The 14,469-nt window shown below is 41.7% G+C and overlaps 1 pseudogene; it reads left to right on the plus strand.

Moving 5' to 3' along the window:
* Positions 1–13,742: 13,742 nt before the first annotated feature.
* On the plus strand, positions 13,743–14,109 carry LOC128583297 (NADH dehydrogenase [ubiquinone] 1 beta subcomplex subunit 6-like; annotated as a pseudogene).
* The last annotated feature ends 360 nt before the right edge of the window (positions 14,110–14,469 follow it).

Here is a 14,469-nt window from a genome sequence, read left to right on the forward strand (position 1 = left end):
TTACATGAAATGTCCACGATAGGCAAATCCATAGAGACAGAAAGTAGATTAGTGGTTGCCAGGAGCTGGGGGGGAGGGGCAAATGTGGGGAGGGACTATTCGTGGTTATGGGGTTTCTTTTTGGGGTGATGAAAGTTCTGGAATTGGGCTCAGAGCCTGTGGCTCAAGCTGCTAAGGCGCCAGCCACTTACACATGAGCTGGCAGTTCTAATCCAGCCCAGGCAGCCAAACAACAATGACGGCTGCAACCAAAAAACAGCCAGGCGTTGTGGCAGGCTCCTATAGTCCCAGCTACTTGGGAGGTGGAGGCAGGAGAATCGCTTGAGCCCAGGAGTTGGAGGTTGCTGTGAGCTGTGACGCCAAGGTACTCTAGGGCCAGGGCGAAAGCTCAAGGCTCTGTCTTAAAAAAAAAAAAAAAAAAAAGAAAGTTCTGAAATTGAACAGTAGTGATGTTTGCACAAGCTTGTAAATATGCTAATAACCATTGAACTGTACACTTTAAAAGGGTAAATATTATGGTATTAATTTCCTTTTTTGTTCACTTTTTTTTTTTATTGTTGGGGATTCATTGAGGGTACAATAAGCCAGTTACACTGATTGCAATTGTTAGGCAAAGTCCCTCCTGCAATCATGTCTTGCCCCCATAAAGTGTGACACACACCAAGGCCCCACCCCCCTCCCTCCATCCCTCTTTCTGCTTCCCCCCCCCATAACCTTAATTGTCATTGTCCTCATATCAAAATTGAGTACATAGGATTCATGCTTCTCCATTCTTGTGACGCTTTACTAAGAATAATGTCTTCCACTTCCCTCCAGGTTAATACAAAGGATGTAAAGTCTCCATTTTTTTTAATGGCTGAATAGTATTCCATGGTATACATATACCACAGCTTGTTAATCCATTCCTGGGTTGGTGGGCATTTAGGCTGTTTCCACATTTTGGCGATTGTAAATTGAGCTGCAATAAACAGTCTAGTACAAGTGTCCTTTTGATAAAAGGATTTCTTTCCTTCTGGGTAAATGCCCAGCAATGGGATTGCAGGATCAAATGGGAGGTCTAGCTTGAGTGCTTTGAGGTTTCTCCATACTTCCTTCCAGAAAGGTTGTACTAGTTTGCAGTCCCACCAGCAGTGTAAAAGTGTTCCCTTCTCTCCACATCCACGCCAGCATCTGCAGTTTTGAGATTTTGTGATGTGGACCATTCTCACTGGGTATGGTATTAATTTCTATCTCAATTAAAAAATAGTTTAGGGGGCGGTGCAGTGAGACTCTGTCTCTACAAAAAAAAAAAAAGGTTTAGGAATCAGAGCAGGGGGCCTTATATGCCAAGCTAAGGGTACTTAAGGCTGGAGAAAACAAGAGGTCACCAAATACCTTTAATATGCCAGATGATAATAATGATAATAATAGTAATGACAGGCACAGCGCCTATAGTTCAGTAGTTAGGGCACCGTCCATATACACAGAGGCTGGTGAGTTCGAACCCGGCCCGGGGCCTGCTAAACAACAATGACAACTACAACAACAAAAAAATAGCTGGGCATTGTGGTGGGTGCCTGTAGTCCCAACTACTTGGGAGGGTGAGTTGAGAGAATCACTTAAGCCCAAGAGTTTGAGGTTTCTGTGAGCTGTGACTTCACGGCACTCTACTGAGGGCAACATAGTGAGAAACTCTCTCTCAAAAACAATAGTAATAGTAATGACAGTGAGATAATAGATACCATAGACTATGCACTCACCATGTGCTCTTCCTGCAATATCTTCTCTGACCATCTATTTAAACCACCTACCAGTCCTGTTTACATTTTTCTTCATAACACAAGACATTTATTTTGTTTAATGTTTGTCTCCTCCTTGACTAAATGATAAGTTCTATGTGAGCAGGGAATTTTGTCCATTCTATTTGTAACTACTTCAAGTGTCCCGAATGGTGCCTGTCATGTAAGTGCTAAATAGATACCAAATGGGTAAATGCTGCTGAAGGAGCATTAGAGATCATAGAGAACAAGCAACCCATTCTACAGCTGAGGAGAGGCAGTGAGTAATATGTTCATTCCATAGGAAGCTAATAGGCAGAGCTGGGCTGAACTGGAAAAGGTGTCTCTGGGAAGCTTAATGCCTGCCCTGCTAAGCCCTTTTGAAGGAACTAGCCATTGGCTGTTCTTTCCATTTAATTTATCTTGCTTTTTGTCTTCTGTGGTGGTCATAGTTCTTCCATCTAGAATCCATTCCCCTGCTTCTCTGATTATAGTATTCTGATTTTCCTTGGAGGAATAATCCAACACCCGCCTAGGTTCTAGGACTCCAAGAGTGGACACCTAAGGCTGGTTTAGCCAATCACAGCATTGCATTCTCTTGGTTGCAGTGATTGGTCTACAGAGAAGGCACATGACCCAAGCCAGACCAATAAAATTCCATTATGGGATTTTGCTGACAAAGTATTAGGAAGGAGAAATTATTGCCAAAGATACAAACTTGAAACTGCTCTTCGCCATCTTTTTTACTACTTGGGAAGAAGCAGCCTGAAAATGAAGCCAATACTGAGAGAAACAGAGATGGTAAGATAGAAAATAGATCAAACCTGGGAAAATAGATCAAACCTCTGAATCCAGCTTTGACTGAGGATCAGTCTTTGAACTCATATGAATTCCCCAGTTCACTTAAGCCGTTTTGATTTTGGCTTACAACGCAGTAAATCCTGACAAACACATCATGTGATGCAGGTACTATAGCTACAATTACCGAGTCAAGAACAATTCCCTAAACCAGAGGCGCCTATTAGGAGGGAAATTATCTTTCACTTAGTTACACGGAGGAGAGGAAACTTCCAAAATTACTGAATAAAAACTTGAGGTCTCCTTCTTTGGCACCTCTGTGAGATGAGAAGTGTTTTGTTTGAATGGTAGATCTGGGAGAAGATGCTCAGCATGTTGCCTCATCACTTTCTCTTTTTTTCTTTTTTACTATGGCATGACTTTTAAACACTTGTGTTCTTCCTCCACCATGGGGAGCCTGTCCCTATAGAAGAGGCTTGCAGTAACCCAGTCTACCACTGTGTAAATCAATTTAATCCAGAGGGAGATTGCATACACAACTAAGCCATATTCTCCAATTAGTCTTATCAATAAAGCTGATACTTCACAGTTCTAGTTGCCTGATTCATGAATCTACTTCTCTGTGGGTTTGGAATTAGAAAAGGCTAAGATGGGTGGCGCCTGTGGCTCAAAAGGGTAGGGCACTGGCCCTGCCGGAGGTGGTGGGTTCAAACCCAGCCCCAGCCAGAAACTGCAAAAAAAGAAAAGAAAAGGCTAAGAAGAATATAATTAATTAACACCCTATAAACCCCAGTATGTTATTTGTTTGTTTGTTTGGGGGTTGTTGGGTTTTTTGTGTGTATTTTATTTTATTTCATTTTGAGACAAGGTCTCACTCTGTTGCCCCAGCTAGAGTGCAGTGGTGTCATCATAGCTCAATGCAACCTGAAACTCCTGGGCTCAGACGATCCTCCTTCCTCAGCCTTCTGAGTAGCTGGGACTTTAGGTACATACCACAAAATTAATAGAGATGGGGTCTTGCTCTTGCTCAGGCTGGTCTTGGACTTCTGACCTCAAGCAATCCTCCTACTTAGGGCTCCCTAGGGTGCTAGGACTACAGGTGTGAGCCACTGTGTCCAACTCAACATGTAAATTTAAATTTTCTCTTTAAAAAACTTTTGAAGATGACATAAGGACTGACATGCGGCACGTGGAGATCAAATTTCTGGTGTTGTCAGGACTCGGACTCTAAGCTTAAAGGTAATTATGGGTCTGGGTGGCACCTGTGGCTCAAGGAGTAGGGCACCGGTCCCATATGCTGGAGGTGGCAAGTTCAAACCCAGCCCCGGCCAAAAACCGCACACACACACACACACAAAAGGTAATTATGGGTCAAATGTGTTCTTGACCTGGGCAGTTTGTGACTGCTACAGTTGTTCAGCGTGATTTTAACTGGCAGGAGCCTGAGTACAAGGGCCTCTGGGGCAGGCCTTGACCTAACCAGTGTGAGCACAGCTTTGACCTCAGCAGGCAGCTAGAACAGGGATTCAATTATTGAGGGAAAAACCTTTCTGTCCCAAAGTGGGCTTGCCTCGAAGAGGGCAGAGGCAAGTTTGAAGCCACAGCTTCAGTTTACATACTTTTAGGCTCTGGTGGGTAGATTTTTGCTTCTTGTAGTACCTCTTTCGACAAAGCTTTTGGCTGAGCAAATTGACTTGATTTGTTAATTGCATATACTTTGGCCCAGGGCTTTGGATTTGGGGGGTTCAGACTTTGCCTTTGTCCAGAGAATGAGGGTGTATTTTATTAATGAAAACAAATGAAAAGAACAGAGTCCTTATTATATAGGAGATATTCTTCTGGTGGCTTGTGATAGACAAGGTGAATGAAAATCTGTAAACTATGAAGACAATGAGACTTATGCCTGGATGCTTTTTGCTGTGGGTAATAGGTTTACTTGAGAAATCAAGGAGGACTTGAGTTGTTTCTAAAAATATGCTTCTATCAGGACAGATTGCAAGACTAGAAGACAAATAAAGGAAGACTGGCTGACTAAACTAGAGAAAGGCAGGTAAAAGAGAAATGAATTTTTTTTTCCTTTATAGAGGCAGGATCTTGCTAGGTCCCCAGGCTGGTGGCACAGCCAGCTCACTGCAACCTGGAACTCCTGACCTCAAGTGATCCTTTTGCCTGGGACTCCTAAAGTGCTAGGATTACAAGCTTGAGCCATCGTGCCCAGAAATGAATTTTTGAAGGTTTAGCTAGGTAGATAAGAGGAAGAAGAGACCCACCAATATATAAAGTCCTGAAAGGAAGCTGAGGTGATATTATATATTAGTGGGAAAAACAAATTATTTTAAAAATGGTATAAGGACATAAGTCTTCACTCTGGAAGAAATATTAAATTGGATTCTAACTCATACTATATACAAGAGTAAATTTCAGGGGTGAAAATCAATTTTTTTTTTTTTTTTTTAGGCAGAGTCTCACTATGTCTCCCTCAGTAGAATGCCGTGGCATCACAGCACACAGGAACCTCAAACTCTTGGGCTTAAGCGATTCTCTTGCCTCAGCCTCCCAAGTAGCTGGGGCTACAGGCGCCCACCACAATGCCCAGCTATTTTTTTGTTGAAGTTGTCATTGTTGATTTTTAGCAGGCTGAAGCCGGATTCGAACCCACTGAGCCAGTGCCCTACCCACTGAGCTATAGGCACAGCCTGAAAAACAAATCTTTAAAACTTGTAGAAGAAAAATAGAACATTGGAATAATAAATGATGGCTTTAGGCCTGGTATGGTGGCTCATGGCTGTAATCCCAGTACTTTGGGAGGCTGAGGCAGAAGGATCACTTCAGCCCATGAGTTTGAGGTTGCAGCGAACTGTAAGAATGCCACTGTACTCTAGCCTGGGCAACAGAGCACGACTCTGTCGAAAAACAAAAGAAAGAAAGAAACAAACAAACAAAAACCCTTAAATTAAAATAAGACACAGCCCGAGAAAAGATATTTGTGATAGGCTTGGCACCTGTAGCTCAAGTAGCTAAGGTGCCAGCCACATACAACAGAGCTGGCGGGTTCAAATCCAGCCCGGGCCTGCCAAACAACAATGACAACTACAACCAAAAAATAGCCGGACATTGTGGTGGGTGCCTGTAGTCCCAGCTACTTGGGAGGCTGAGGCAAGAGAATCACTTAAGCCCGGGAGTTGGAGGTTGCTGTGAGCTGTGATGCCACAGCACTCTACCCAGGGTGACAGCTTGAGGCTCTGTCTCAAAAAAAAATTTTTTTTTTTTTGTAGACACAGAGTCTCACTGTACCACCCTCGGGTAGAGTGCCGTGGCGTCACAGCTCACAGCAACCTCTAACTCTTGGGCTTATGTGATTCTCCTGCCTCAACCTCCCGAGCAGCTGGGACTACAGGCGCCTGCCACAACGCCTGGCTATTTTTTTGTTGCAGTTTGGCTGGGGCTGGGTTTGAACCCGCCACCCTCGGCATATGGGGCCAGCTCCCTACTCACTGAGCCACAGGTGCCGCACTCTCAAAAAAAATTTTTTGTGTGTGATAAATAAAGCCAAGGAAAGATTAGTATCCAGAGTCTGTAAAGAACTTCTTCACATTAATAAAGAAAAAGAACTCAATAGGAAAGTAGAAAAATATTTTTCAAATGCCCAGCAGGGGCAATTCAGACAAGAAAACCTTAATGTCCAAAAAACATGTGGAAAAAACTCAGTCTTACAAGTAATCAGGAAAACAGAGCAGGGAGGCTAAATTATATAAGGTGAGCAGAGAAACCCTCTTTGAAAAGATGTCATTTGAACTGAGACCTACATGGAAATTTGAGAAAAATAGCCAGTTCTAGATGAAGGGCTTTCCAGGCAAAGAGAATAGCAAGTGCAAATGTCCTGGGGTAAGAATAAATTTGGCTTGGTAGAGGAGTAGTAAAAAGGCTAGTATGGCTGAAATGTATTGAGGATTATGGGAAGGTAGGAGATGAAGTTAAGAAGGTGAGAAGAGAGCAGATCATGCAGGGTCTTGTGGCCAAGTTGAGGGTTTGGGGTTTTACACGAAGGCACCAGGAAGCATTGGAGTTCTTAACCACAGGAATTATGTATTTCAAGTAAAAAGCAAGGCCTGGTTCTTTTAAATGATGAATTGAACACATATTTGCTCAATGCACCCAAGACCTATATCTCCATGAGGAGCTTGCTTTATTTTTATTTATTTATTTATTATTTTTTGTAGAGACAGAGTCTCACTTTACCGCCCTCGATAGAGTGCCATGACGTCACACAGCTCACAGCAACCTCCAGCTCCTGGGCTTAGGCGATTCTCTTGCCTCAGCCTCCCGAGCAGCTGGGACTACAGGCCCCTGCCACAAGGTCCAGCTATTTTTTTGTTGCAGTTTGGCCGGGGCTGGATTTGAACCCACCATCCTCGGTAAATGGGGCTGGCGCCCTACTCAATGAGCCACAGGCACTGCCCGCTTTATTTTTATTTCTATTTTTACTGAGACAATGTCTGGCTCTATCACCTGGGCTAGAGTGCAGTTGCAAGACCCTGTCTCTACTAAAAATAGAAAAACTAGCCTGGCATTGCGACGGGCACCTGTAGTCCCATCTACCTGGGAGGGTGAGGCAAGAGGATTGCTTGAGACCAAGAGTTTGAGGTTGTTGTGAGCTATGACACCATTGCACTCTATCCAGAATGACAGTGACTCTGTCTCAAAAAAAGAAAAAAAAAAAAAAGTTGATGTAAGGAGGCCAGGAATTTGGTACTAAAATGTGGAAGTAAAATCGTAGAGATCAACTCTGAGAATGGGTGAGACAGAACGACTTCTTTCATATCCTGTTTTTTGAGACATAAAGAATATGCCTTATTTGAAATAGAGGGAAAGGAATTTGGGGAAGAAATTACATAGAGTTTTTCTTTTTATTTCTTGCCAAGGCAGAAAAACTCTATCCTCATTACAGAATTTGACAACAGAATAGGAAGCAGTTTCTAAGTTCCTTCTTTTTATTTTTTTATTCACTCTCCACAACATAGGGATCTTTTCTTGTCCCCTAGTAATTAGCAGTAAAATTCATTAACTAACAAAGTATAATAAACAAGAATGTCAAAGGTTAAATCATGACTCATTCACATAGAAAACACGCATCAAAAGTTTACCTAACTTGTAAATGAGGAAATAGTAAGATAGTAAAGCTGGTTCAAAGAACATTTTGTGGAAGTAGATATTCGAGAAAGTGGGAAACTTAGGTACAAAACCAGTTAATCTTCCACAAGGTAATAAAAACTACAAGCTAGTAGGGGTTCTGTTTGTATTGGGGAGAAATAATTCAAAACTCTGCTGGATAAAAATCTGGGCCTTGGGCAGCGCCTGTGGCTCAGTCGGTGAGGTGCCAGCCCCATATACCGAGGGTGGCGGGTTCAAACCCAGCCCCGGCCAAACTGCAACCAAAAAATAGCCAGGCGTTGTGGCGGGCGCCTGTAGTCCCAGCTACTCGGGAGGCCGAGGCAAGAGAATTGCTTAAGCCCAGGAGTTGGAGGTTGCTGTGAGCTGTGTGAGGCCACAGCACTCTACCGAGGGCCATAAAGTGAGACTCTGTCTCTACAAAAAAAAAAAAAAAAAAATCTGGGCCTTTAGCCAATAAATAGCTAGGCAAACAATGGAACATTTGGCCTGTAAATGCCAAATCTATCCCTGTTGCTTGTGTTTGTAATAAAGTTTTATTGGAACACAACCACAGCCATTTGTTTCTGCTTTCGCTGTGTAGTGACTAAGTACTACTATGGCAGAGTTGAGTAGTCAACAGCAAATAGCCCACAAGGACTAAAGTATTTACTATCTTGACCTTTATAGAAAGGTTTGCTGATCCCTATTTGTTAAATGATATCCTAGATGACACTGACAGGACTACACGGCCCTCTCTTCATCTTATTTCCAAAATTTGGATAACTTTTCTTTTAAAAAAAGATGTTTGGCTCAAATATTTGGGGGCATTTTGTGTTATCTCTAGCATATACTTTCTAAATCCTCCTGTCCACTTGCTCTACAACTCCACCACCCTCTTTCTGCATTAATGAACATATTAATGTCCCTTACTATCTGTCAACCTTTAATTGTTTTTTTGTTTTTTTTTGGTAGAGACAGAGTCTCACCTTATCGCCCTTGGTAGAGTGCCATGGCATCACACAGCTCACAGCAACCTCCAACTCCTGGCTTCCTGCCTCAGCCTCCCAAGTAGCTGGAACTACAGGCACCCGCCACAACACCCAGCTATTTTTTTGTTGCAGTTTGGCTGGGGCCGGGTTTGAACCCACCACCCTCAGCATATGGGTCCAGCACCCTACCCACTGAGCCACAGGCACCGCCCTGTCAACCTTTACTTTTATTTTGTAGAGACAGACTTGCTTCATTGCCCAGGTTAGAGTGCAATGGCATAATCATAGCTCACTGCAGCCTCAAACTCCCGCACTCAAACGATCCTCCTACTTCAGCCTCCCAAGTCACTGGGGTTACAGGCATGAGCCCCCACAGCTGGCTCTACTTAAAAATGAAGTTTATTCTACTGCAAAGATTGAGGATAGCCACCTGGGAAACATAGTCTTCCAAAAGGTGTTACAAAGTGGTGAAGCTAATATTTCACTTACATAGTCAGAAACAGTTTTAGCAGAGTTGCAATATTTTCCATACTAGGCCAGTATATATGTTATAGCAATTTAATTAGTATAGCTTAAAACAACAGCTCTACTATTCAAGAAAGATTGCATTAACATTCTGTGAGGAGCAGTAATGTTCTTGGGGAAGGGGAGATTCTTATCTTTGGTACTAATTGATTCCTAAGCATTTATAGGAAAAAGTAGAAGTTGCAATTGCATTCTATGCGACTGAGGCGACATAGCCACATTCTTCTCAAGGCTCAGAATAATCTAAAGTTCTGAAGTTTGGATTGTTCAATTTACATATCCTAACTCCTTTCTCAGAGGGTAGAGTTTATGAAACCTCTTTTTAAGTAAAATTAGGCCTAAAAACCCTTGGTGGTGAGCAAGGTTTTCATAGCATCATTTTTGCTTATTGAGAGTATTCTGAATACTGGACTTCTGCAAAATACTGGCCCATTCTGAAGGAAGGTTTTCCCGGGAAGGCCCCTCTACTTCTCAGAATGAAGTTCTAGAGCTGTTACTAACTGGAAGTTCTGAGAGGGTGATGGCAGTATTTGCTTGATCACTGTTGCTTCTGGATCCTGGTGCATAATAAGTGCTCAGTAAATATGTGTTGCATGAACTAGAGCCAATGAAAGAACAGAGTTCGCTGGGCATGGTGGCTCATTCCTGTAATCCTAGCACTCTAGGAGACTGAGGTAAGTTGATTGCTTGAGCTCAGGAGTTTGAGACAAGCCTGAGCAAGAGCAAGACCCCAACTCTAAAAAATAGCCAGGTGTTGTGGCAGGCACCTATAGTCCCAGCTACTAAGGAGGCTGAGGCAGGAGGATTGCTGAGCCCAAGAGTATGAGGTTGCTGTGAGGTATATGACACCATCACATTCTACTGAGGGTGACAAAATGAGACTCTGTTTCTAAAACAAACAAACAAAAAACAAGAAAGAAAAGGGTTTTTCCTCTTATGCTCAGAGTCAGCAGTGCGAGAGGGACCAAGTTTTGATGACAAATGCTGCCATCTTCAGGGGAAAGGTGAAATGGCATGATTCAAAACTGCTAAGCTGGGAGGAATCCAGTCAACTTCAAGGCAACATTAACAGAATTTTTCTCCTTACGGTTTATGCAGAATTAATTGACACCATTTTGTTCTTTTCAAATAAAGGAGCCTATATTCTTTCTCAAAAGACATTTCAAAGCTTTATGATGATTTATTAAGTGCGTAGCACCATGCTATATACACTTAACCTTGGTACCTGTACCACTGCTATCCCCATTTTATAGGTGTGGAATCTGAACACAGAAAGTATGGCTGAGGTTATACAGCTAGCAAGTGGAAGAACTAAGGATTTAAATCTAAACACTTTTCTGGGGGCTCCAGAAAAGTGTGCCCCCCCATAGACTTTTTTTTAGAGTAGTTTTAGGTTCATAGCAAAATTAAACAGAAGGTGCAGAGATTTCCACTGTCCCCACACATGCAAAGACTTCTCCATTATAGAATATGTGCTTTTAATCATTTCATTATATTTCCTCTATACTGATATGGTAAATGTTTACATAAAACATAGATATGTGGCAGATTGAGTCTGTTCTTTTCAACCTCTGTTCTTGCATGAAACTCTCCCAAAAAATATGGTAAACGAATTTAAAAGGTACCATATTTTTTCCCACAGAAAATGGGAGAGAAGGCTGCTCACAAGAGATCTCAAATCCTTTTATGGAAGATAGAAAGTAAATGGATGGACGTGCTGAGTAGAGAAACGCCGGTTCTTGCAAAAGGAGATGCCAGTGAATTATAAACTAGTTGGAGCTGATAAGTCCCAAGAAAAGCTCAGTAATTGAAGGTTGAAGGTCCCTGGGGTGAAAGGTGAGACAGAAAACAGATAATTAGTTGAAAATAAATAACATTGGAAGAACACTTAGACCTCAGATTACCTTCCTTATGAATTCCTTGCCCCAGTCACTGCAGAAAATTAGATATTTATTTTCTGGAGAACTTTAACCAGAGAAGTTCTGGGTTTAAGAATAGTAGTCAGAGAAAATGGTGGAGGAAAGGTACCATTCTAAAAGCAGAGGTATCAAATGAGAAATGTGTAGCAAAAAAAATCTTGAACTATTTTTAATGATCATATGATTGGTAGTAGTTTTAGTACTGTTATTCTGTATCGTTATTATTTAATAGTATTGTTATTTAGCGCTATGCTAAATGTGTATTTGGAGATAAAGCAAATAATAAATTACATCGCATTTATTGAGAACTAAACTTTATGGTGTGAAAGAAATGAGATACATGTACAAGGTCAACATGGTCAAGAAAAACCTGTGTAGCATTGATTTTAATTGTAACCATCAGAATGATGGATTTTATCTTGAAAGAAAACATATTTCTTAGTGCTATCCACTGAAACAGCCTGTCAATAATAACTTACCATGAAAGGTTGTCACACTATTTAGCAACTAAAAATACAGGACATCCAATTAAATGTGATTCTCAGATAAGCAAGCTTTTTAAAAGTATATGTTCCATACAGTGTGTAGGACAAATCAAGTCAGCTGTGAGAGGTGGCATGTAGGAGGGCCATTTAAGAGCTACCGTTTATGGAGCAGCTGCATACTGACAGGTCTGATGCTAAGTACTTGTGTATCTCAATCTAACTCTTCAACTCCTCTCCACAGTAGTTTCTCTATTTTTCAGATGAAGGTATTGATTGAGGTTCAGAGAGGTTAGGTAACTTGCTCAAGATCATCCAGCTAAATAAGGGATGGAAAAGGATTAACCCAGACTGTCTTGCTCCAAAGCCCAATAGAGTCTGCCTCTTTGGTGGGTTAGGGCAGAAGGTCTCTTAGAGGAAGTGAGATTTGAAGGCTAAGTAGGACCAATAGATGGGCATATCTTCTACTGATATCTAGAACATCTGATTACCATGACCAAGTAATCCTGGTTTGCCCCAAAAAGATTTTGTTTCTGAAACTTTAAAGCTGAGGGCCAGGCTCCAAATTATCATGTCCAGTGACCAAATGGAAGTGGGCTGGGTAGCCAACTAGTTCTTCTGTGCCATCCCTTAAAAAATTTTTAAGACCAGGCTGGGTGAGACGGCTCATGCCTGTAATCCTAGCACTCTGGGAGGTCGAGATGGGTGGATTGCTTGAGCTCATGAGTTTGAGACCAACCTGAGAAAAAAGCGAGACCCCCATCTCTACTAAAAATAGAAAAACTGAGGCAAAAGGATTGCTTGAGCCCGAGTTGGAGGTTGCTGTGAGCTCTGATGCCATGGCACTCCATCCAGGGAGATAGCTTGAGTCTCTGTCACAAAAAAAAAAAATAAATAATAATAATAATATATTTTTTAAGAACAGTGAGATGTATTTTTACTAATTTCTGAAAGTATATACTCTTCTTATAATACAACAATAGAGGACTACAGTCTAGTTTTTTTTTAAAGATGTATAAGTGATTCCCAAGTTTTTTATTTGCTTTCCAATCTAGTTTGAGTGGTGGGCAAGGCTGATGGTAGAGGGAGATTTTTGTCCTGTTTGCGAAGTGCTTCCCCTAAAGGTAATAAGAATGCTCTGATATAAGGGACAGAACATGGTTTTTAAGGTTCTTACTTTCTTTCTTTCTTTTTTTTTTGAGACAGAGTCTCACTATGTTACCCTCAGTAGAGTGCCATAGTGTCACAGCTCACAGCAACCTTAAACTCTTGGGCTCAAGAGATTCTCTTGCCTCAGCCTCCCAAGTAGCTGGCGCCTGCCACAATGGCTAGCTATTTTTGTGTTTATAGTTGTCATTGTTGTTTGGCAGGCCTGGGCTGGGTTCGAACGGGCAAGCCCCAATGTATCTGGCTGGCACCCTAGCTGTTTAACTACAGGTGCTTAGCCAGATTTTTAAAATTTGTTTTATTGTTGTGGTTATTTAATTTAAAAATTAGTTTTTAATTGAAAAGTAATACATGCACAATGGATTAAAGAATCACTGTCCTTTCTGCTCCCCAGAAACTATTACAACTATGACAATAACTAGACTCTTGTGTGTTTCAGAGACCATTTAAAGAGAAAACTTGTAGTCATAGTCACATTGGGAGGGGACAGAAGTTAATAGGAGTAATGTGGTGCTAAAGTAAACAGTTGACCTGTTTGAATTCAGTTGCAGGTTGTCTCCACTGGGTTCAAATTGGAAGGACTATTTGTTTTGGGGAATTCACAAGTGATTGCCATATCAAAGAGGTAGCAAACATACTAAGATAAATTTTATCTTTTCCCATCAGGCATCTTCTCCCTACCACAACTCCTGCAACCCCTCCCCCACCCCCAAAGCTGACAATAATAAAGGGACTTGAGAATTTGGGGGGGGGGTTATGGTTCAGATTTTTCATAACTATGGCCACAATAATTCGGAAATGTCCAGGGCATTCCAAATTCTTTATTTTCTGCATAAATACATCCATACTTGTCAGGCCATAGGTCCCGATTTTGAGTATGGAAAACATATTTCAACACTGTGAGGCTGAGGCTTTTGAACTATGTCAAAAGGCTTAATCTCTACCAGTGACGACATGTCTGGGTACATGCCAGATGAGAAACTGCAGCTGCAGCAGCTTCAAGAGCTGAGAAGGTGATGGCTGAAGGACCAGGAGCTGAGTGCTCAGGAGCTGGGGCTGTCCCCCTGGAGGGTGTGGCCTATGAAGCATTCTAGAATAAGTTTTTGCAGAAGCCCACCCCATGGAGGAACATGGACTATAAGGTATACCGACAGAATGTCTTTGTTTCTACCCGGATTGTTCATTATTGTGTCAGCACCATGTGATAACAAAACCATTTGCCATCATTGAAAGGAAGCCCAGAATATTCCTAGGTGATACAATTCTGGAGGATAGACAAGTAATTCCACCAATGAAAGAATTCCCTGATCAACATCATTGAAGATTACTTAAACATTTTGAACGCTTACCAGCTCAAGTGCATTACTACATTACCATATTTACTGAATGTATTTTTTGGAAAAATAACTTTAAAGTTGACTCTGAGGGGAAAAAAAAGACTGTTAATCTTGTTTGATTTTCTTTGGTGTCCACATTCTTCTCAACGAAGTTGGGTTAATGAACGGTATGTTCTTTAAAGCAGCTGCAACAGAAATGCCTAATCCTATGACAAGGGTGCAGGGCTCACGAAGAACTCAGTAATAGGCTGGCAGTAGGAAGTGAATAAAAGAGGAACTATCTGACGGTTCTGAGGAAAAGATAAAAAACATATTTACAACATAGAAACAGAAATAGAGGTGGG

This window comes from Nycticebus coucang, chromosome 4 (genome assembly GCF_027406575.1).
Source record: "Nycticebus coucang isolate mNycCou1 chromosome 4, mNycCou1.pri, whole genome shotgun sequence".
NCBI lineage: Eukaryota > Metazoa > Chordata > Mammalia > Primates > Lorisidae > Nycticebus > Nycticebus coucang.